We start from the raw sequence: 23,089 nt of genomic DNA on the forward strand, positions 1-23,089 counted from the left end.
GCAGTGGCTGTCTTGGCGTAAAGGATAAGCTAATGACTTTCCTGCAGGAACTCGTATCTTAGCGGTAACAAATGCACATTCTTAATATTGAACCGTGTCCTGACCTACAATAAAGTTGGGTTTAGTCTTCTAAATGCAAGTTTTAATGGCATGCAAGATGAGCCAAGGTATCTTTTTCTGGTCTGTAGTGCCTGATGCATAAAAAGTATAGACTACTTAGTCACATTTTGTTTCCATTGAGTAAAAAGATCATAAATCCTCTACTATCAAATAGGAGGTATTTACCTATTAGAGCAGAGCAGCAGGTGTTTACACAGGGTTTCCTGTGATTCTTGAACTATGACAGTGGAAACCATTTTCAAAAAAAAAGGGCGGCTGTGGCATTTTCTCCAAAACCATCTGCCAAATCCCATTGGTGAAATAGATGCCTCTGAGGCTTTGAGAGCACCAGGTTGGGATGAGCTGTCTGAGGATCCAGAGTCACTTCCAGGACAGAGCAGGGACAATGGGGAAGGAGGGAAAGCCAAGGAAGGGAGAGGTGGATTCGTGTGGGAGAGAGAAGATGACGATGACCTCCTGCCCAAGCACTTAGTGTTTCTGCTTTGCGCCCTAAACACACCCAGACTCTTCACTGAATTCACTGCATCCTGACTAGACAGGCAGAGCAGGAGAAATGTGAGGCTCCACTCTGCTACTCTGCCCTTCTGACCATCTTGGATGTTTTGTCAGTCCTCTCTCATCCTGGAACAGAGCACTAGCTGCTGATGTGGGAGTCAGGGCACTCTTCTGGTGTCTGTTCCTTTTAGATTTGAGGAAAGACCTGCTGCGACCTATGTTCCTGCTCTGAATTCAATCTTAATTCCCCTCTATCAGAGGAACCGAGGGGGGAAAAAAACCCCAATCCTAGTGTTCTTGTACAGCATTTTCAACCACAGGGTGCTTCCCTAGTGAAGAAGCATGGAAGATTCAAGGTAGTAGGTTATATTTGTTCCTGTGGCATCGTAAAGTGGCATCTCTCATGGCATCCTTTTTGTTGGCGATTGGCTTCTGTGTTGGTACCCTGAACCTCATCCTTATGCTAAGCAGCATGAATAATTCCTTTTCAACACAGCCATCCCTCCACCTAGCTCAGTGAGTTCACAGTTTAATTTCGATGCTCCTGGAAATACACCCATAGTTGAGCTCTTCCAGTGCTTAGTAACTTCATGGTCTCCAGATAACACCTTGTCCTGCCCCATGACAGTAATAAGATGTCTCTATCCTGCTAACTGCTACAGGGGTAGTATATGTGCTTCCACCTATCGGATGACAGAAACAGAGAGGTCTCCACCTTGTCTGAGGTGGAAATTGGACATAAAAGTCCTTCATCCTATTTAAAATGAAACCCCAAATATATTAAATTATGTTTTAGGGATTAGTCATGAAATGTCTCTGCTCATTGGGTGTATATTGTTTGGGATATTGCTGGAATCCTCTATTTCCTTGAGAGTGACCCCTCTTGGATATGAGGAGAAACACTGAGGGTTTCTTTGGCCGCAGAAGCAAGTTTGACCCATGTGGTATGGTCAGAAATGCAAGTTTATTGTCTGACTCAGGACTTGTCATCAGGCAGCCACTGGGTGAGGTCACATGTGATCCTGAAATCCGTTAAGGAGCCTCCGACTGCGTTTGCCACTCTGTGGGGTGCCCACAGGTGAGGTCCTCGCCAGGGCTCAGGCCCTGGGTCCGTAGCAGGCAACCCTGGGACCAGGCCACAGGAGACCGGGGTGAACGCGTGCCCTGCCAAGGTATTCGCTGTCCCTCGGGGTATCCTTGGGACGGCACCTGTGGCGGTTGTGCCCATCGCATTGCTGCAGCTGCAGGATGTGCTGGGCAGGGTGCTGGCCTGCGGGGATGCCTGGCTGTTCTCATCTGCAGCCCCGTGCCCAGGCAGGAGAACAGGATGTTTGTTTAGAGGAGGAGCTGGAGGAGGCCTGGCCTTGCCCTGCTGCAGCATGGCAGCTGTGCTCCGAGGCAGAGCTCTCCATGGATGGTGACAGTTTCCTTCGCCGCTGGAGAATCTTCTCCAGGACTGAGCGGAGGGTGTTTCCACTCAGCCCCTCTGCAGTACCCTGGGCATCCTGAGCTGGGTGCAGGTGACACAGGCACACCTGTCTGGTGACAGGGATGCTGCAGTGCTGCTGCCGTGGTAGGCTGTGTTGTCTGGGGGTCCCTTCTGAACTCGAGGGTGTTACGACGGGAGGGAGCGGAGCTGCCTGGGGTGGCGTTGCCTGTGGGAGGCCAACAGGAGTCCGTGTGCCTTGAATGTCCGTGCTCCTGGAGGTGTCCTGGGACCATGCCCCCCAGCCCGGGGAGCTCTCAGAGCTGCCAGGGCACTGCCTTCTCGAGGACCGCCACCTTCCCCCTTTGTGGCCTGCCCCTGCCCCACCAGGCTTGGATGCTGCGGTCCCCTGGGTGCTGGTGGTCCCCACTGAAGGGACCGCATCGGTCAGGCGGTGGAAGCTGCCACCAGCAGTTGTGTCCTCTGCCTTGCAGCAGCCCCGGTGGCTTTGTGGGACTCCTGGAGCTGGTGCCACAAAGCCTCCACAGCGTGCCCACAGGTGAGCTCCTCGCCAGGGCTCAGGCTTTGAGCCCATAGCAGGGAACCCTGGGAAGAGGACTGATCTTGTGGAGGCTTGCCCTGCCGAGGCATTTGCCATCCCCCCGGCTGTTCTCAGGACAGCGCCCGTGGTGGCTGTGCCCATCGCATCGCCGCAGCTGCAGGACATGCTGGGCAGGGTGCTGGCCTGCAGGGATGCCTGGCTGTTGTTCTGCCTGGGCACGGGGCTGTAGACAGGGACGGGCACTGGGCAGGCGCGTGGTGTCACGGAGGCCACCGGGCAGGCAAGGCTTGTCCCAAGCTGCCGCAGCGTGTCCTGGTGCGGCTGGATGAGGTGCTTTAGTTTCAGCAAGGGGAGAGAGGCGCTGCGTGGCCCCAGGGACCCAGCCCGCCGCAGTTTGGGCAGGGACCGATGCAGCATTTCTGTTGACTGCTGCACTACCATGGGGAGCCTTTGCAGCTTGATCTCCAGGTGTTTCCTTGCTGTGTGCATCCAGAGTGTGCTGCGCACCTCCTGGCTCAGCTCCATCTTTGAGATTGTTACGGCTGCTGCAGCACGGGGCCGGCTGCTGTCCTCAATGTCTGTCTGGTGCCTGCCTCGGGTGGCAGAGAAGCTCTGATGGCTGACACATTCCTTTGGCAAGATGGAAGCCGGTCCTGCTTCTGGTCCTGCTGTCCTGTTGTCCAGGCTGGGAAGGGCCGGGGGGGTCATGGCTCGGGCCCGGGGCCTCTGCACACTGTGCTCCTGGGGGACCTGCAGGTCCAAGGGAGCGAGCAGTGGTGGGGGGCACGGCAGCAGCAGGGCCAGGGACTCCTCGGTGGGGTTGGGGTCCCCCCACAGCCTCCGCACTTCCTTTTCTTTGATGTTGTCCACAATGGTGTCCGCCTTCACCTGCAACGAGGGGCACAGCTTGCGCCGCAGCAAGGGCTGCCTCTGCCCCGGCTGGATAAGCTTTGGCAGGACGCGGCGGCCCTGCTGCTGTACCGCTTGCTGCTGGGATAGCTGCACCGGCATGGGCAGGGCCCCCAGCCCTATTTCCAGTCCTTTCCTGGCCACGTGCATCTTCAGGGCTGACCAGGCTCTGTTGACCTGTACAGGTCTGATGGAGCAGGTAGGCCTCGCCTCCATGAGGACTCCTCCATCTTGACTCAGGCACGTCTGTCTCAGGCTCTCAGAGGGACTGAGGCTCTTGGGGGAGCTGGAGAAGCTGCAGCAGGGCAGATAGCTCCACTCCATCAGTTCCTCCAGGTCCTGCCATGCTGCCTGCCAGATGCTGGCATCCAGTGTGGCTGAGGTCCTGGTCCCAGCCCATGTGGATAGTACCAGCTGCTGCAGCTCCTGGGCAGCCTTGATGCAGTGGGTGCAGCTGGGGCTGCAGCACTGGGGGCCCACAGGAGCACCTGCAAACCAGGCAGGGGTTTCCTGAGCTGTGGGGGCCAGGGGCACTGGGACCGCGCAGGGGCTGTCCACCTGGGCTTCTCCACAGCGGGGCTAGGCTGCTGTGAGAGGGCCTGGCCTGGGGACGCACCTGCACACCCCTGAGGGAACTTGCACAGGACTTACCTGGCTCTGCTGCCACAGCTCGTTGCCTCCGTCTCTGGTGTCGTCGGCTCCGGCCGTCACCCTGTGGGCATGGGAATGTGGCACAGTCACCCACCTGGGGCTGGCACTCACCGGTGCTGTCCCCGAGCAGCTCCCCCGGCCCTAAGTGGCCCCGTACCTGTTGGCAATGGCCGATGGCGAGCAGGATGGCCCCAGCAGCCAAGAGCAGGATGCTGAGGCTGAGAAGAAAGCCACTGTCACTCATGGCGTGGTGTCTGGCACAACCACTCTGGGAGCTGTGGGACGGTGGCGCATGTCTTATAGGGATGCTGCTGTGAGGTCACAGTGCTGTGGGTGGTGACACCTCAGTGACGTCACAGCCCTGCATCACAGCAGCTCTCACCCCTGCTCTGGGTACCAGGCAGTGCAGCCACCCAGCGCAGGAGCTGGGGCTTTGGGCATCCTGCTGCTGCTGCATGCTGACAGCTTCCTATCCCTGTGAGCGGGTCGGGAATCCCAGTCCCAGAATCTCAGACTGGCTGAGATTGGCAAGGCCCAACCTGGTCCAACCCCCCCCTGCTCATGCCAGGCCACCTGCAGCCCAGGACCATGGCCAGGCAGCTTCTGACAGTGGGACCTGCTGCAGCCCCCCAGCCCTGTGCTGCCTCCTTCCCCTCCGTTGCTCCAGGGAAGTGGATTGGCAAGACAGCAAAGGGCCGTGGGTGCCCACTGGCTCTGGGAGGGATGAGGGTGGGAGCATGAGAGGGAAGGGAAAGGGCCGGACACATTGCTCCTAGGCCCCCATTAAACCCTGTTTCCAGCCCCGCTGCAGAAGTGCCTCCCTGTCTGTGATGCTCCGGAAAACTTAGAGCGGGATGTGCCTGCAGGCTGGAGAGGGGAGCCAGGGAAGGGATGTCCCTGGGGCAGGGTGGTGCTGGCTGCTGCTGTGGGGGGGTCCCTGTGGGTGACAGAGGCTGCTGCCCTCATCCAAGCTGCTCTGCTGCAGCTTATGGCTCTGAATCTCGGTGCTGGTGGGCTCGGGGGCCATCAGGACTTGCAGACGCCAGCTATGCCTGGGGTACCTGCCTGGCTCCTCCACGCTGTCATTGGCACTGAGGGAAGAGTTCAATGCTGCTTGCTTACGTGGAGGTCTGGGGACACGCCCGCTCGGCGGCACAGGGACACAGGAGTGTGCAGTTGTAACCGTGGGATAGGGGCTGTGAGACAGAAGCTCTAGAATCAGTTTGAGATAATTAGTTTGTAACCAAGGTAATAGGTAATGAGGCTAACTGACCGTGGCAAGGCGCAATGCTGCTATGTTCCGTGTACAGTCCCTACCCAACCGGACAATAGGCCCGGAGATACTAATCTTATGAAGTAAGTTGTTACGGATAGGTGCATCCACAAGAGTGTCACTGCATGTGCCCCTAAGAAGAGGGTCATCCAGCGGACACGGGTGCACGACCACCGACTCAAATCACTGAGCCTACGTGACAGGGAGGAGAATGTGGAAATGGATTCCAAGAAATGATTATCATAGGACTGCCTTTTCTGAGAAAAAAGGAGGGAAAGCCAAGGAAGGGAGAGGTGGATTCATGTGGGAAAGAGAAGATGACGATGACCTCCTGCCCAAGCACTTAGTGTTTCTGCTTTGCGCCCTAAACACACCCAGACTCTTCATTGAATTCACTGCATCCTGACTAGACAGGCAGAGCAGGAGAAATGTGAGGCTCCACTCTGCTACTCTGCCCTTCTGACCATCTTGGATGTTTTGTCAGTCCTCTCTCATCCTGGAACAGAGCACTAGCTGCTGATGTGGGAGTCAGGGCACTCTTCTGGTGTCTGTTCCTTTTAGATTTGAGGAAAGACCTGCTGCGACCTATGTTCCTGCTCTGAATTCAATCTTAATTCCCCTCTATCAGAGGAACCGAGGGGAAAAAAAACCCAATCCTAGTGTTCTTGTACAGCATTTTCAACCACAGGGTGCTTCCCTAGTGAAGAAGCATAGAAGATTCCAGGTAGTAGGTTATATTTGTTCCTGTGGCATCGTAAAGTGGCATCTCTCATGGCATCCTTTTTGTTGGCGATTGGCTTCTGTGTTGGTACCCTGAACCTCATCCTTATGCTAAGCAGCATGAATAATTCCTTTTCAACACAGCCATCCCTCCACCTAGCTCAGTGAGTTCACAGTTTAATTTCGATGCTCCTGGAAATACACCCATAGTTGAGCTCTTCCAGTGCTTAGTAACTTCATGGTCTCCAGATAACACCTTGTCCTGCCCCATGACAGTAATAAGATGTCTCTATCCTGCTAACTGCTACAGGGGTAGTATATGTGCTTCCACCTATCGGATGACAGAAACAGAGAGGTCTCCACCTTGTCTGAGGTGGAAATTGGACATAAAAGTCCTTCATCCTATTTAAAATGAACCCCCAAATATATTAAATTATGTTTTAGGGATTAGTCATGAAATGTCTCTGCTCATTGGGTGTATATTGTTTGGGATATTGCTGGAATCCTCCATTTCCTTGAGAGTGACCCCTCTTGGATATGAGGAGAAACACTGAGGGCTTCTTTGGCCGCAGAAGCAAGTTTGACACATGTGGTATGGTCAGAAATGCAAGTTTATTGTCTGACTCAGGACTTGTCATCAGGCAGCCGCTGGGTGAGGTCACATGTGATCCTGAAATCCGTTAAGGAGCCTCCGACTGTGTTTGCCACTCTGTGGGGTGCCCACAGGTGAGGTCCTCGCCAGGGCTCAGGCCCTGGGTCCGTAGCGGGCAACCCTGGGACCAGGCCACAGGAGACCGGGGTGAACGCGTGCCCTGCCAAGGCATTCGCTGTCCCTCGGGGTATCCTTGGGATGGCACCTGTGGCGGTTGTGCCCATCGCATTGCTGCAGCTGCAGGATGTGCTGGGCAGGGTGCTGGCCTGCGGGGATGCCTGGCTGTTCTCCTGCCTGGGCACGGGGCTGCAGATGAGGACAGGATGTTTGTTTAGAGGAGGAGCTGGAGGAGGCCTGGCCTTGCCCTGCTGCAGCATGGCAGCTGTGCTCCGAGGCAGAGCTCTCCGTGGATGGTGCCAGTTTCCTTCGCCGCTGGAGAATCTTCTCCAGGACTGAGCGGAGGGTGTTTCCACTCAGCCCCTCTGCAGTACCCTGGGCATCCTGAGCTGGGTGCAGGTGACACAGGCACACCTGTCTGGTGACAGGGATGCTGCAGTGCTGCTGCCGTGGTAGGCTGTGTTGTCTGGGGGTCCCTTCTGAACTCGAGGGTGTTACGACGGGAGGGAGCGGAGCTGCCTGGGGTGGCGTTGCCTGTGGGAGGCCAACAGGAGTCCGTGTGCCTTGAATGTCCGTGCTCCTGGAGGTGTCCTGGGACCATGCCCCCCAGCCCGGGGAGCTCTCAGAGCTGCCAGGGCACTGCCTTCTCGAGGACCGCCACCTTCCCCCTTTGTGGCCTGCCCCTGCCCCACCAGGCTTGGATGCTGCGGTCCCCTGGGTGCTGGTGGTCCCCACTGAAGGGACCGCATCGGTCAGGCGGTGGAAGCTGCCACCAGCAGTTGTGTCCTCTGCCTTGCAGCAGCCCCGGTGGCTTTGTGGGACTCCTGGAGCTGGTGCCACAAAGCCTCCACAGCGTGCCCACAGGTGAGCTCCTCGCCAGGGCTCAGGCTTTGAGCCCATAGCAGGGAACCCTGGGAAGAGGACTGATCTTGTGGAGGCTTGCCCTGCCGAGGCATTTGCCATCCCCCCGGCTGTTCTCAGGACAGCGCCCGTGGTGGCTGTGCCCATCGCATCGCCGCAGCTGCAGGACATGCTGGGCAGGGTGCTGGCCTGCAGGGATGCCTGGCTGTTGTTCTGCCTGGGCACGGGGCTGTAGACAGGGACGGGCACTGGGCAGGCGCGTGGTGTCACGGAGGCCACCGGGCAGGCAAGGCTTGTCCCAAGCTGCCGCAGCGTGTCCTGGTGCGGCTGGATGAGGTGCTTTAGTTTCAGCAAGGGGAGAGAGGCGCTGCGTGGCCCCAGGGACCCAGCCCGCCGCAGTTTGGGCAGGGACCGATGCAGCATTTCTGTTGACTGCTGCACTACCATGGGGAGCCTTTGCAGCTTGATCTCCAGGTGTTTCCTTGCTGTGTGCATCCAGAGTGTGCTGCGCACCTCCTGGCTCAGCTCCATCTTTGAGATTGTTACGGCTGCTGCAGCACGGGGCCGGCTGCTGTCCTCAATGTCTGTCTGGTGCCTGCCTCGGGTGGCAGAGAAGCTCTGATGGCTGACACATTCCTTTGGCAAGATGGAAGCCGGTCCTGCTTCTGGTCCTGCTGTCCTGTTGTCCAGGCTGGGAAGGGCCGGGGGGGTCATGGCTAGGGCCCGGGGCCTCTGCACACTGTGCTCCTGGGGGACCTGCAGGTCCAAGGGAGCGAGCAGTGGTGGGGGGCACGGCAGCAGCAGGGCCAGGGACTCCTCGGTGGGGTTGGGGTCCCCCCACAGCCTCCGCACTTCCTTTTCTTTGATGTTGTCCACAATGGTGTCCGCCTTCACCTGCAACGAGGGGCACAGCTTGCGCCGCAGCAAGGGCTGCCTCTGCCCCGGCTGGATAAGCTTTGGCAGGACGCGGCGGCCCTGCTGCTGTACCGCTTGCTGCTGGGATAGCTGCACCGGCATGGGCAGGGCCCCCAGCCCTATTTCCAGTCCTTTCCTGGCCACGTGCATCTTCAGGGCTGACCAGGCTCTGTTGACCTGTACAGGTCTGATGGAGCAGGTAGGCCTCGCCTCCATGAGGACTCCTCCATCTTGACTCAGGCACGTCTGTCTCAGGCTCTCAGAGGGACTGAGGCTCTTGGGGGAGCTGGAGAAGCTGCAGCAGGGCAGATAGCTCCACTCCATCAGTTCCTCCAGGTCCTGCCATGCTGCCTGCCAGATGCTGGCATCCAGTGTGGCTGAGGTCCTGGTCCCAGCCCATGTGGATAGTACCAGCTGCTGCAGCTCCTGGGCAGCCTTGATGCAGTGGGTGCAGCTGGGGCTGCAGCACTGGGGGCCCACAGGAGCACCTGCAAACCAGGCAGGGGTTTCCTGAGCTGTGGGGGCCAGGGGCACTGGGACCGCGCAGGGGCTGTCCACCTGGGCTTCTCCACAGCGGGGCTAGGCTGCTGTGAGAGGGCCTGGCCTGGGGACGCACCTGCACACCCCTGAGGGAACTTGCACAGGACTTACCTGGCTCTGCTGCCACAGCTCGTTGCCTCCGTCTCTGGTGTCGTCGGCTCCGGCCGTCACCCTGTGGGCATGGGAATGTGGCACAGTCACCCACCTGGGGCTGGCACTCACCGGTGCTGTCCCCGAGCAGCTCCCCCGGCCCTAAGTGGCCCCGTACCTGTTGGCAATGGCCGATGGCGAGCAGGATGGCCCCAGCAGCCAAGAGCAGGATGCTGAGGCTGAGAAGAAAGCCACTGTCACTCATGGCGTGGTGTCTGGCACAACCACTCTGGGAGCTGTGGGACGGTGGCGCATGTCTTATAGGGATGCTGCTGTGAGGTCACAGTGCTGTGGGTGGTGACACCTCAGTGACGTCACAGCCCTGCATCACAGCAGCTCTCACCCCTGCTCTGGGTACCAGGCAGTGCAGCCACCCAGCGCAGGAGCTGGGGCTTTGGGCATCCTGCTGCTGCTGCATGCTGACAGCTTCCTATCCCTGTGAGCGGGTCGGGAATCCCAGTCCCAGAATCTCAGACTGGCTGAGATTGGCAAGGCCCAACCTGGTCCAACCCCCCCCCTGCTCATGCCAGGCCACCTGCAGCCCAGGACCATGGCCAGGCAGCTTCTGACAGTGGGACCTGCTGCAGCCCCCCAGCCCTGTGCTGCCTCCTTCCCCTCCGTTGCTCCAGGGAAGTGGATTGGCAAGACAGCAAAGGGCCGTGGGTGCCCACTGGCTCTGGGAGGGATGAGGGTGGGAGCATGAGAGGGAAGGGAAAGGGCCGGACACATTGCTCCTAGGCCCCCATTAAACCCTGTTTCCAGCCCCGCTGCAGAAGTGCCTCCCTGTCTGTGATGCTCCGGAAAACTTAGAGCGGGATGTGCCTGCAGGCTGGAGAGGGGAGCCAGGGAAGGGATGTCCCTGGGGCAGGGTGGTGCTGGCTGCTGCTGTGGGGGGGTCCCTGTGGGTGACAGAGGCTGCTGCCCTCATCCAAGCTGCTCTGCTGCAGCTTATGGCTCTGAATCTCGGTGCTGGTGGGCTCGGGGGCCATCAGGACTTGCAGACGCCAGCTATGCCTGGGGTACCTGCCTGGCTCCTCCACGCTGTCATTGGCACTGAGGGAAGAGTTCAATGCTGCTTGCTTACGTGGAGGTCTGGGGACACGCCCGCTCGGCGGCACAGGGACACAGGAGTGTGCAGTTGTAACCGTGGGATAGGGGCTGTGAGACAGAAGCTCTAGAATCAGTTTGAGATAATTAGTTTGTAACCAAGGTAATAGGTAATGAGGCTAACTGACCGTGGCAAGGCGCAATGCTGCTATGTTCCGTGTACAGTCCCTACCCAACCGGACAATAGGCCCGGAGATACTAATCTTATGAAGTAAGTTGTTACGGATAGGTGCATCCACAAGAGTGTCACTGCATGTGCCCCTAAGAAGAGGGTCATCCAGCGGACACGGGTGCACGACCACCGACTCAAATCACTGAGCCTACGTGACAGGGAGGAGAATGTGGAAATGGATTCCAAGAAATGATTATCATAGGACTGCCTTTTCTGAGAAAAAAGGAGGGAAAGCCAAGGAAGGGAGAGGTGGATTCGTGTGGGAAAGAGAAGATGACGATGACCTCCTGCCCAAGCACTTAGTGTTTCTGCTTTGCGCCCTAAACACACCCAGACTCTTCACTGAATTCACTGCATCCTGACTAGACAGGCAGAGCAGGAGAAATGTGAGGCTCCACTCTGCTACTCTGCCCTTCTGACCATCTTGGATGTTTTGTCAGTCCTCTCTCATCCTGGAACAGAGCACTAGCTGCTGATGTGGGAGTCAGGGCACTCTTCTGGTGTCTGTTCCTTTTAGATTTGAGGAAAGACCTGCTGCGACCTATGTTCCTGCTCTGAATTCAATCTTAATTCCCCTCTATCAGAGGAACCGAGGGGAAAAAAAACCCAATCCTAGTGTTCTTGTACAGCATTTTCAACCACAGGGTGCTTCCCTAGTGAAGAAGCATAGAAGATTCCAGGTAGTAGGTTATATTTGTTCCTGTGGCATCGTAAAGTGGCATCTCTCATGGCATCCTTTTTGTTGGCGATTGGCTTCTGTGTTGGTACCCTGAACCTCATCCTTATGCTAAGCAGCATGAATAATTCCTTTTCAACACAGCCATCCCTCCACCTAGCTCAGTGAGTTCACAGTTTAATTTCGATGCTCCTGGAAATACACCCATAGTTGAGCTCTTCCAGTGCTTAGTAACTTCATGGTCTCCAGATAACACCTTGTCCTGCCCCATGACAGTAATAAGATGTCTCTATCCTGCTAACTGCTACAGGGGTAGTATATGTGCTTCCACCTATCGGATGACAGAAACAGAGAGGTCTCCACCTTGTCTGAGGTGGAAATTGGACATAAAAGTCCTTCATCCTATTTAAAATGAACCCCCAAATATATTAAATTATGTTTTAGGGATTAGTCATGAAATGTCTCTGCTCATTGGGTGTATATTGTTTGGGATATTGCTGGAATCCTCCATTTCCTTGAGAGTGACCCCTCTTGGATATGAGGAGAAACACTGAGGGCTTCTTTGGCCGCAGAAGCAAGTTTGACACATGTGGTATGGTCAGAAATGCAAGTTTATTGTCTGACTCAGGACTTGTCATCAGGCAGCCGCTGGGTGAGGTCACATGTGATCCTGAAATCCGTTAAGGAGCCTCCGACTGTGTTTGCCACTCTGTGGGGTGCCCACAGGTGAGGTCCTCGCCAGGGCTCAGGCCCTGGGTCCGTAGCGGGCAACCCTGGGACCAGGCCACAGGAGACCGGGGTGAACGCGTGCCCTGCCAAGGCATTCGCTGTCCCTCGGGGTATCCTTGGGATGGCACCTGTGGCGGTTGTGCCCATCGCATTGCTGCAGCTGCAGGATGTGCTGGGCAGGGTGCTGGCCTGCGGGGATGCCTGGCTGTTCTCCTGCCTGGGCACGGGGCTGCAGATGAGGACAGGATGTTTGTTTAGAGGAGGAGCTGGAGGAGGCCTGGCCTTGCCCTGCTGCAGCATGGCAGCTGTGCTCCGAGGCAGAGCTCTCCGTGGATGGTGCCAGTTTCCTTCGCCGCTGGAGAATCTTCTCCAGGACTGAGCGGAGGGTGTTTCCACTCAGCCCCTCTGCAGTACCCTGGGCATCCTGAGCTGGGTGCAGGTGACACAGGCACACCTGTCTGGTGACAGGGATGCTGCAGTGCTGCTGCCGTGGTAGGCTGTGTTGTCTGGGGGTCCCTTCTGAACTCGAGGGTGTTACGACGGGAGGGAGCGGAGCTGCCTGGGGTGGCGTTGCCTGTGGGAGGCCAACAGGAGTCCGTGTGCCTTGAATGTCCGTGCTCCTGGAGGTGTCCTGGGACCATGCCCCCCAGCCCGGGGAGCTCTCAGAGCTGCCAGGGCACTGCCTTCTCGAGGACCGCCACCTTCCCCCTTTGTGGCCTGCCCCTGCCCCACCAGGCTTGGATGCTGCGGTCCCCTGGGTGCTGGTGGTCCCCACTGAAGGGACCGCATCGGTCAGGCGGTGGAAGCTGCCACCAGCAGTTGTGTCCTCTGCCTTGCAGCAGCCCCGGTGGCTTTGTGGGACTCCTGGAGCTGGTGCCACAAAGCCTCCACAGCGTGCCCACAGGTGAGCTCCTCGCCAGGGCTCAGGCTTTGAGCCCATAGCAGGGAACCCTGGGAAGAGGACTGATCTTGTGGAGGCTTGCCCTGCCGAGGCATTTGCCATCCCCCCGGCTGTTCTCAGGACAGCGCCCGTGGTGGCTGTGCCCATCGCATCGCCGCAGCTGCAGGACATGCTGGGCAGGGTGCTGGCCTGCAGGGATGCCTGGCTGTTGTTCTGCCTGGGCACGGGGCTGTAGACAGGGACGGGCACTGGGCAGGCGCGTGGTGTCACGGAGGCCACCGGGCAGGCAAGGCTTGTCCCAAGCTGCCGCAGCGTGTCCTGGTGCGGCTGGATGAGGTGCTTTAGTTTCAGCAAGGGGAGAGAGGCGCTGCGTGGCCCCAGGGACCCAGCCCGCCGCAGTTTGGGCAGGGACCGATGCAGCATTTCTGTTGACTGCTGCACTACCATGGGGAGCCTTTGCAGCTTGATCTCCAGGTGTTTCCTTGCTGTGTGCATCCAGAGTGTGCTGCGCACCTCCTGGCTCAGCTCCATCTTTGAGATTGTTACGGCTGCTGCAGCACGGGGCCGGCTGCTGTCCTCAATGTCTGTCTGGTGCCTGCCTCGGGTGGCAGAGAAGCTCTGATGGCTGACACATTCCTTTGGCAAGATGGAAGCCGGTCCTGCTTCTGGTCCTGCTGTCCTGTTGTCCAGGCTGGGAAGGGCCGGGGGGGTCATGGCTAGGGCCCGGGGCCTCTGCACACTGTGCTCCTGGGGGACCTGCAGGTCCAAGGGAGCGAGCAGTGGTGGGGGGCACGGCAGCAGCAGGGCCAGGGACTCCTCGGTGGGGTTGGGGTCCCCCCACAGCCTCCGCACTTCCTTTTCTTTGATGTTGTCCACAATGGTGTCCGCCTTCACCTGCAACGAGGGGCACAGCTTGCGCCGCAGCAAGGGCTGCCTCTGCCCCGGCTGGATAAGCTTTGGCAGGACGCGGCGGCCCTGCTGCTGTACCGCTTGCTGCTGGGATAGCTGCACCGGCATGGGCAGGGCCCCCAGCCCTATTTCCAGTCCTTTCCTGGCCACGTGCATCTTCAGGGCTGACCAGGCTCTGTTGACCTGTACAGGTCTGATGGAGCAGGTAGGCCTCGCCTCCATGAGGACTCCTCCATCTTGACTCAGGCACGTCTGTCTCAGGCTCTCAGAGGGACTGAGGCTCTTGGGGGAGCTGGAGAAGCTGCAGCAGGGCAGATAGCTCCACTCCATCAGTTCCTCCAGGTCCTGCCATGCTGCCTGCCAGATGCTGGCATCCAGTGTGGCTGAGGTCCTGGTCCCAGCCCATGTGGATAGTACCAGCTGCTGCAGCTCCTGGGCAGCCTTGATGCAGTGGGTGCAGCTGGGGCTGCAGCACTGGGGGCCCACAGGAGCACCTGCAAACCAGGCAGGGGTTTCCTGAGCTGTGGGGGCCAGGGGCACTGGGACCGCGCAGGGGCTGTCCACCTGGGCTTCTCCACAGCGGGGCTAGGCTGCTGTGAGAGGGCCTGGCCTGGGGACGCACCTGCACACCCCTGAGGGAACTTGCACAGGACTTACCTGGCTCTGCTGCCACAGCTCGTTGCCTCCGTCTCTGGTGTCGTCGGCTCCGGCCGTCACCCTGTGGGCATGGGAATGTGGCACAGTCACCCACCTGGGGCTGGCACTCACCGGTGCTGTCCCCGAGCAGCTCCCCCGGCCCTAAGTGGCCCCGTACCTGTTGGCAATGGCCGATGGCGAGCAGGATGGCCCCAGCAGCCAAGAGCAGGATGCTGAGGCTGAGAAGAAAGCCACTGTCACTCATGGCGTGGTGTCTGGCACAACCACTCTGGGAGCTGTGGGACGGTGGCGCATGTCTTATAGGGATGCTGCTGTGAGGTCACAGTGCTGTGGGTGGTGACACCTCAGTGACGTCACAGCCCTGCATCACAGCAGCTCTCACCCCTGCTCTGGGTACCAGGCAGTGCAGCCACCCAGCGCAGGAGCTGGGGCTTTGGGCATCCTGCTGCTGCTGCATGCTGACAGCTTCCTATCCCTGTGAGCGGGTCGGGAATCCCAGTCCCAGAATCTCAGACTGGCTGAGATTGGCAAGGCCCAACCTGGTCCAACCCCCCCCCTGCTCATGCCAGGCCACCTGCAGCCCAGGACCATGGCCAGGCAGCTTCTGACAGTGGGACCTGCTGCAGCCCCCCAGCCCTGTGCTGCCTCCTTCCCCTCCGTTGCTCCAGGGAAGTGGATTGGCAAGACAGCAAAGGGCCGTGGGTGCCCACTGGCTCTGGGAGGGATGAGGGTGGGAGCATGAGAGGGAAGGGAAAGGGCCGGACACATTGCTCCTAGGCCCCCATTAAACCCTGTTTCCAGCCCCGCTGCAGAAGTGCCTCCCTGTCTGTGATGCTCCGGAAAACTTAGAGCGGGATGTGCCTGCAGGCTGGAGAGGGGAGCCAGGGAAGGGATGTCCCTGGGGCAGGGTGGTGCTGGCTGCTGCTGTGGGGGGGTCCCTGTGGGTGACAGAGGCTGCTGCCCTCATCCAAGCTGCTCTGCTGCAGCTTATGGCTCTGAATCTCGGTGCTGGTGGGCTCGGGGGCCATCAGGACTTGCAGACGCCAGCTATGCCTGGGGTACCTGCCTGGCTCCTCCACGCTGTCATTGGCACTGAGGGAAGAGTTCAATGCTGCTTGCTTACGTGGAGGTCTGGGGACACGCCCGCTCGGCGGCACAGGGACACAGGAGTGTGCAGTTGTAACCGTGGGATAGGGGCTGTGAGACAGAAGCTCTAGAATCAGTTTGAGATAATTAGTTTGTAACCAAGGTAATAGGTAATGAGGCTAACTGACCGTGGCAAGGCGCAATGCTGCTATGTTCCGTGTACAGTCCCTACCCAACCGGACAATAGGCCCGGAGATACTAATCTTATGAAGTAAGTTGTTACGGATAGGTGCATCCACAAGAGTGTCACTGCATGTGCCCCTAAGAAGAGGGTCATCCAGCGGACACGGGTGCACGACCACCGACTCAAATCACTGAGCCTACGTGACAGGGAGGAGAATGTGGAAATGGATTCCAAGAAATGATTATCATAGGACTGCCTTTTCTGAGAAAAAAGGAGGGAAAGCCAAGGAAGGGAGAGGTGGATTCGTGTGGGAAAGAGAAGATGACGATGACCTCCTGCCCAAGCACTTAGTGTTTCTGCTTTGCGCCCTAAACACACCCAGACTCTTCACTGAATTCACTGCATCCTGACTAGACAGGCAGAGCAGGAGAAATGTGAGGCTCCACTCTGCTACTCTGCCCTTCTGACCATCTTGGATGTTTTGTCAGTCCTCTCTCATCCTGGAACAGAGCACTAGCTGCTGATGTGGGAGTCAGGGCACTCTTCTGGTGTCTGTTCCTTTTAGATTTGAGGAAAGACCTGCTGCGACCTATGTTCCTGCTCTGAATTCAATCTTAATTCCCCTCTATCAGAGGAACCGAGGGGAAAAAAAACCCAATCCTAGTGTTCTTGTACAGCATTTTCAACCACAGGGTGCTTCCCTAGTGAAGAAGCATAGAAGATTCCAGGTAGTAGGTTATATTTGTTCCTGTGGCATCGTAAAGTGGCATCTCTCATGGCATCCTTTTTGTTGGCGATTGGCTTCTGTGTTGGTACCCTGAACCTCATCCTTATGCTAAGCAGCATGAATAATTCCTTTTCAACACAGCCATCCCTCCACCTAGCTCAGTGAGTTCACAGTTTAATTTCGATGCTCCTGGAAATACACCCATAGTTGAGCTCTTCCAGTGCTTAGTAACTTCATGGTCTCCAGATAACACCTTGTCCTGCCCCATGACAGTAATAAGATGTCTCTATCCTGCTAACTGCTACAGGGGTAGTATATGTGCTTCCACCTATCGGATGACAGAAACAGAGAGGTCTCCACCTTGTCTGAGGTGGAAATTGGACATAAAAGTCCTTCATCCTATTTAAAATGAACCCCCAAATATATTAAATTATGTTTTAGGGATTAGTCATGAAATGTCTCTGCTCATTGGGTGTATATTGTTTGGGATATTGCTGGAATCCTCCATTTCCTTGAGAGTGACCCCTCTTGGATATGAGGAGAAACACTGAGGGCTTCTTTGGCCGCAGAAGCAAGTTTGACACATGTGGTATGGTCAGAAATGCAAGTTTATTGTCTGACTCAGGACTTGTCATCAGGCAGCCGCTGGGTGAGGTCACATGTGATCCTGAAATCCGTTAAGGAGCCTCCGACTGTGTTTGCCACTCTGTGGGGTGCCCACAGGTGAGGTCCTCGCCAGGGCTCAGGCCCTGGGTCCGTAGCGGGCAACCCTGGGACCAGGCCACAGGAGACCGGGGTGAACGCGTGCCCTGCCAAGGCATTCGCTGTCCCTCGGGGTATCCTTGGGATGGCACCTGTGGCGGTTGTGCCCATCGCATTGCTGCAGCTGCAGGATGTGCTGGGCAGGGTGCTGGCCTGCGGGGATGCCTGGCTGTTCTCCTGCCTGGGCACGGGGCTGCAGATGAGGACAGGATGTTTGTTTAGAGGAGGAGCTGGAGGAGGCCTGGCCTTGCCCTGCTGCAGCATGGCAGCTGTGCTCCGAGGCAGAGCTCTCCGTGGATGGTGCCAGTTTCCTTCGCCGCTGGAGAATCTTCTCCAGGACTGAGCGGAGGGTGTTTCCACTCAGCCCCTCTGCAGTACCCTGGGCATCCTGAGCTGGGTGCAGGTGACACAGGCACACCTGTCTGGTGACAGGGATGCTGCAGTGCTGCTGCCGTGGTAGGCTGTGTTGTCTGGGGGTCCCTTCTGAACTCGAGGGTGTTACGACGGGAGGGAGCGGAGCTGCCTGGGGTGGCGTTGCCTGTGGGAGGCCAACAGGAGTCCGTGTGCCTTGAATGTCCGTGCTCCTGGAGGTGTCCTGGGACCATGCCCCCCAGCCCGGGGAGCTCTCAGAGCTGCCAGGGCACTGCCTTCTCGAGGACCGCCACCTTCCCCCTTTGTGGCCTGCCCCTGCCCCACCAGGCTTGGATGCTGCGGTCCCCTGGGTGCTGGTGGTCCCCACTGAAGGGACCGCATCGGTCAGGCGGTGGAAGCTGCCACCAGCAGTTGTGTCCTCTGCCTTGCAGCAGCCCCGGTGGCTTTGTGGGACTCCTGGAGCTGGTGCCACAAAGCCTCCACAGCGTGCCCACAGGTGAGCTCCTCGCCAGGGCTCAGGCTTTGAGCCCATAGCAGGGAACCCTGGGAAGAGGACTGATCTTGTGGAGGCTTGCCCTGCCGAGGCATTTGCCATCCCCCCGGCTGTTCTCAGGACAGCGCCCGTGGTGGCTGTGCCCATCGCATCGCCGCAGCTGCAGGACATGCTGGGCAGGGTGCTGGCCTGCAGGGATGCCTGGCTGTTGTTCTGCCTGGGCACGGGGCTGTAGACAGGGACGGGCACTGGGCAGGCGCGTGGTGTCACGGAGGCCACCGGGCAGGCAAGGCTTGTCCCAAGCTGCCGCAGCGTGTCCTGGTGCGGCTGGATGAGGTGCTTTAGTTTCAGCAAGGGGAGAGAGGCGCTGCGTGGCCCCAGGGACCCAGCCCGCCGCAGTTTGGGCAGGGACCGATGCAGCATTTCTGTTGACTGCTGCACTACCATGGGGAGCCTTTGCAGCTTGATCTCCAGGTGTTTCCTTGCTGTGTGCATCCAGAGTGTGCTGCGCACCTCCTGGCTCAGCTCCATCTTTGAGATTGTTACGGCTGCTGCAGCACGGGGCCGGCTGCTGTCCTCAATGTCTGTCTGGTGCCTGCCTCGGGTGGCAGAGAAGCTCTGATGGCTGACACATTCCTTTGGCAAGATGGAAGCCGGTCCTGCTTCTGGTCCTGCTGTCCTGTTGTCCAGGCTGGGAAGGGCCGGGGGGGTCATGGCTAGGGCCCGGGGCCTCTGCACACTGTGCTCCTGGGGGACCTGCAGGTCCAAGGGAGCGAGCAGTGGTGGGGGGCACGGCAGCAGCAGGGCCAGGGACTCCTCGGTGGGGTTGGGGTCCCCCCACAGCCTCCGCACTTCCTTTTCTTTGATGTTGTCCACAATGGTGTCCGCCTTCACCTGCAACGAGGGGCACAGCTTGCGCCGCAGCAAGGGCTGCCTCTGCCCCGGCTGGATAAGCTTTGGCAGGACGCGGCGGCCCTGCTGCTGTACCGCTTGCTGCTGGGATAGCTGCACCGGCATGGGCAGGGCCCCCAGCCCTATTTCCAGTCCTTTCCTGGCCACGTGCATCTTCAGGGCTGACCAGGCTCTGTTGACCTGTACAGGTCTGATGGAGCAGGTAGGCCTCGCCTCCATGAGGACTCCTCCATCTTGACTCAGGCACGTCTGTCTCAGGCTCTCAGAGGGACTGAGGCTCTTGGGGGAGCTGGAGAAGCTGCAGCAGGGCAGATAGCTCCACTCCATCAGTTCCTCCAGGTCCTGCCATGCTGCCTGCCAGATGCTGGCATCCAGTGTGGCTGAGGTCCTGGTCCCAGCCCATGTGGATAGTACCAGCTGCTGCAGCTCCTGGGCAGCCTTGATGCAGTGGGTGCAGCTGGGGCTGCAGCACTGGGGGCCCACAGGAGCACCTGCAAACCAGGCAGGGGTTTCCTGAGCTGTGGGGGCCAGGGGCACTGGGACCGCGCAGGGGCTGTCCACCTGGGCTTCTCCACAGCGGGGCTAGGCTGCTGTGAGAGGGCCTGGCCTGGGGACGCACCTGCACACCCCTGAGGGAACTTGCACAGGACTTACCTGGCTCTGCTGCCACAGCTCGTTGCCTCCGTCTCTGGTGTCGTCGGCTCCGGCCGTCACCCTGTGGGCATGGGAATGTGGCACAGTCACCCACCTGGGGCTGGCACTCACCGGTGCTGTCCCCGAGCAGCTCCCCCGGCCCTAAGTGGCCCCGTACCTGTTGGCAATGGCCGATGGCGAGCAGGATGGCCCCAGCAGCCAAGAGCAGGATGCTGAGGCTGAGAAGAAAGCCACTGTCACTCATGGCGTGGTGTCTGGCACAACCACTCTGGGAGCTGTGGGACGGTGGCGCATGTCTTATAGGGATGCTGCTGTGAGGTCACAGTGCTGTGGGTGGTGACACCTCAGTGACGTCACAGCCCTGCATCACAGCAGCTCTCACCCCTGCTCTGGGTACCAGGCAGTGCAGCCACCCAGCGCAGGAGCTGGGGCTTTGGGCATCCTGCTGCTGCTGCATGCTGACAGCTTCCTATCCCTGTGAGCGGGTCGGGAATCCCAGTCCCAGAATCTCAGACTGGCTGAGATTGGCAAGGCCCAACCTGGTCCAACCCCCCCCCTGCTCATGCCAGGCCACCTGCAGCCCAGGACCATGGCCAGGCAGCTTCTGACAGTGGGACCTGCTGCAGCCCCCCAGCCCTGTGCTGCCTCCTTCCCCTCCGTTGCTCCAGGGAAGTGGATTGGCAAGACAGCAAAGGGCCGTGGGTGCCCACTGGCTCTGGGAGGGATGAGGGTGGGAGCATGAGAGGGAAGGGAAAGGGCCGGACACATTGCTCCTAGGCCCCCATTAAACCCTGTTTCCAGCCCCGCTGCAGAAGTGCCTCCCTGTCTGTGATGCTCCGGAAAACTTAGAGCGGGATGTGCCTGCAGGCTGGAGAGGGGAGCCAGGGAAGGGATGTCCCTGGGGCAGGGTGGTGCTGGCTGCTGCTGTGGGGGGGTCCCTGTGGGTGACAGAGGCTGCTGCCCTCATCCAAGCTGCTCTGCTGCAGCTTATGGCTCTGAATCTCGGTGCTGGTGGGCTCGGGGGCCATCAGGACTTGCAGACGCCAGCTATGCCTGGGGTACCTGCCTGGCTCCTCCACGCTGTCATTGGCACTGAGGGAAGAGTTCAATGCTGCTTGCTTACGTGGAGGTCTGGGGACACGCCCGCTCGGCGGCACAGGGACACAGGAGTGTGCAGTTGTAACCGTGGGATAGGGGCTGTGAGACAGAAGCTCTAGAATCAGTTTGAGATAATTAGTTTGTAACCAAGGTAATAGGTAATGAGGCTAACTGACCGTGGCAAGGCGCAATGCTGCTATGTTCCGTGTACAGTCCCTACCCAACCGGACAATAGGCCCGGAGATACTAATCTTATGAAGTAAGTTGTTACGGATAGGTGCATCCACAAGAGTGTCACTGCATGTGCCCCTAAGAAGAGGGTCATCCAGCGGACACGGGTGCACGACCACCGACTCAAATCACTGAGCCTACGTGACAGGGAGGAGAATGTGGAAATGGATTCCAAGAAATGATTATCATAGGACTGCCTTTTCTGAGAAAAAAGGAGGGAAAGCCAAGGAAGGGAGAGGTGGATTCGTGTGGGAAAGAGAAGATGACGATGACCTCCTGCCCAAGCACTTAGTGTTTCTGCTTTGCCACCTAAACACACCCAGACTCTTCATTGAATTCACTGCATCCTGACTAGACAGGCAGAGCAGGAGAAATGTGAGGCTCCACTCTGCTACTCTGCCCTTCTGACCATCTTGGATGTTTTGTCAGTCCTCTCTCATCCTGGAACAGAGCACTAGCTGCTGATGTGGGAGTCAGGGCACTCTTCTGGTGTCTGTTCCTTTTAGATTTGAGGAAAGACCTGCTGCGACCTATGTTCCTGCTCTGAATTCAATCTTAATTCCCCTCTATCAGAGGAACCGAGGGGAAAAAAAACCCAATCCTAGTGTTCTTGTACAGCATTTTCAACCACAGGGTGCTTCCCTAGTGAAGAAGCATAGAAGATTCCAGGTAGTAGGTTATATTTGTTCCTGTGGCATCGTAAAGTGGCATCTCTCATGGCATCCTTTTTGTTGGCGATTGGCTTCTGTGTTGGTACCCTGAACCTCATCCTTATGCTAAGCAGCATGAATAATTCCTTTTCAACACAGCCATCCCTCCACCTAGCTCAGTGAGTTCACAGTTTAATTTCGATGCTCCTGGAAATACACCCATAGTTGAGCTCTTCCAGTGCTTAGTAACTTCATGGTCTCCAGATAACACCTTGTCCTGCCCCATGACAGTAATAAGATGTCTCTATCCTGCTAACTGCTACAGGGGTAGTATATGTGCTTCCACCTATCGGATGACAGAAACAGAGAGGTCTCCACCTTGTCTGAGGTGGAAATTGGACATAAAAGTCCTTCATCCTATTTAAAATGAACCCCCAAATATATTAAATTATGTTTTAGGGATTAGTCATGAAATGTCTCTGCTCATTGGGTGTATATTGTTTGGGATATTGCTGGAATCCTCCATTTCCTTGAGAGTGACCCCTCTTGGATATGAGGAGAAACACTGAGGGCTTCTTTGGCCGCAGAAGCAAGTTTGACACATGTGGTATGGTCAGAAATGCAAGTTTATTGTCTGACTCAGGACTTGTCATCAGGCAGCCGCTGGGTGAGGTCACATGTGATCCTGAAATCCGTTAAGGAGCCTCCGACTGTGTTTGCCACTCTGTGGGGTGCCCACAGGTGAGGTCCTCGCCAGGGCTCAGGCCCTGGGTCCGTAGCGGGCAACCCTGGGACCAGGCCACAGGAGACCGGGGTGAACGCGTGCCCTGCCAAGGCATTCGCTGTCCCTCGGGGTATCCTTGGGATGGCACCTGTGGCGGTTGTGCCCATCGCATTGCTGCAGCTGCAGGATGTGCTGGGCAGGGTGCTGGCCTGCAGGGATGCCTGGCTGTTCTCCTGCCTGGGCACGGGGCTGCAGATGAGGACAGGATGTTTGTTTAGAGGAGGAGCTGGAGGAGGCCTGGCCTTGCCCTGCTGCAGCATGGCAGCTGTGCTCCGAGGCAGAGCTCTCCGTGGATGGTGCCAGTTTCCTTCGCCGCTGGAGAATCTTCTCCAGGACTGAGCGGAGGGTGTTTCCACTCAGCCCCTCTGCAGTACCCTGGGCATCCTGAGCTGGGTGCAGGTGACACAGGCACACCTGTCTGGTGACAGGGATGCTGCAGTGCTGCTGCCGTGGTAGGCTGTGTTGTCTGGGGGTCCCTTCTGAACTCGAGGGTGTTACGACGGGAGGGAGCGGAGCTGCCTGGGGTGGCGTTGCCTGTGGGAGGCCAACAGGAGTCCGTGTGCCTTGAATGTCCGTGCTCCTGGAGGTGTCCTG

This window comes from Grus americana, chromosome 5, assembly GCF_028858705.1.
Source record: "Grus americana isolate bGruAme1 chromosome 5, bGruAme1.mat, whole genome shotgun sequence".
In the NCBI taxonomy this organism is placed as follows: domain Eukaryota; kingdom Metazoa; phylum Chordata; class Aves; order Gruiformes; family Gruidae; genus Grus; species Grus americana.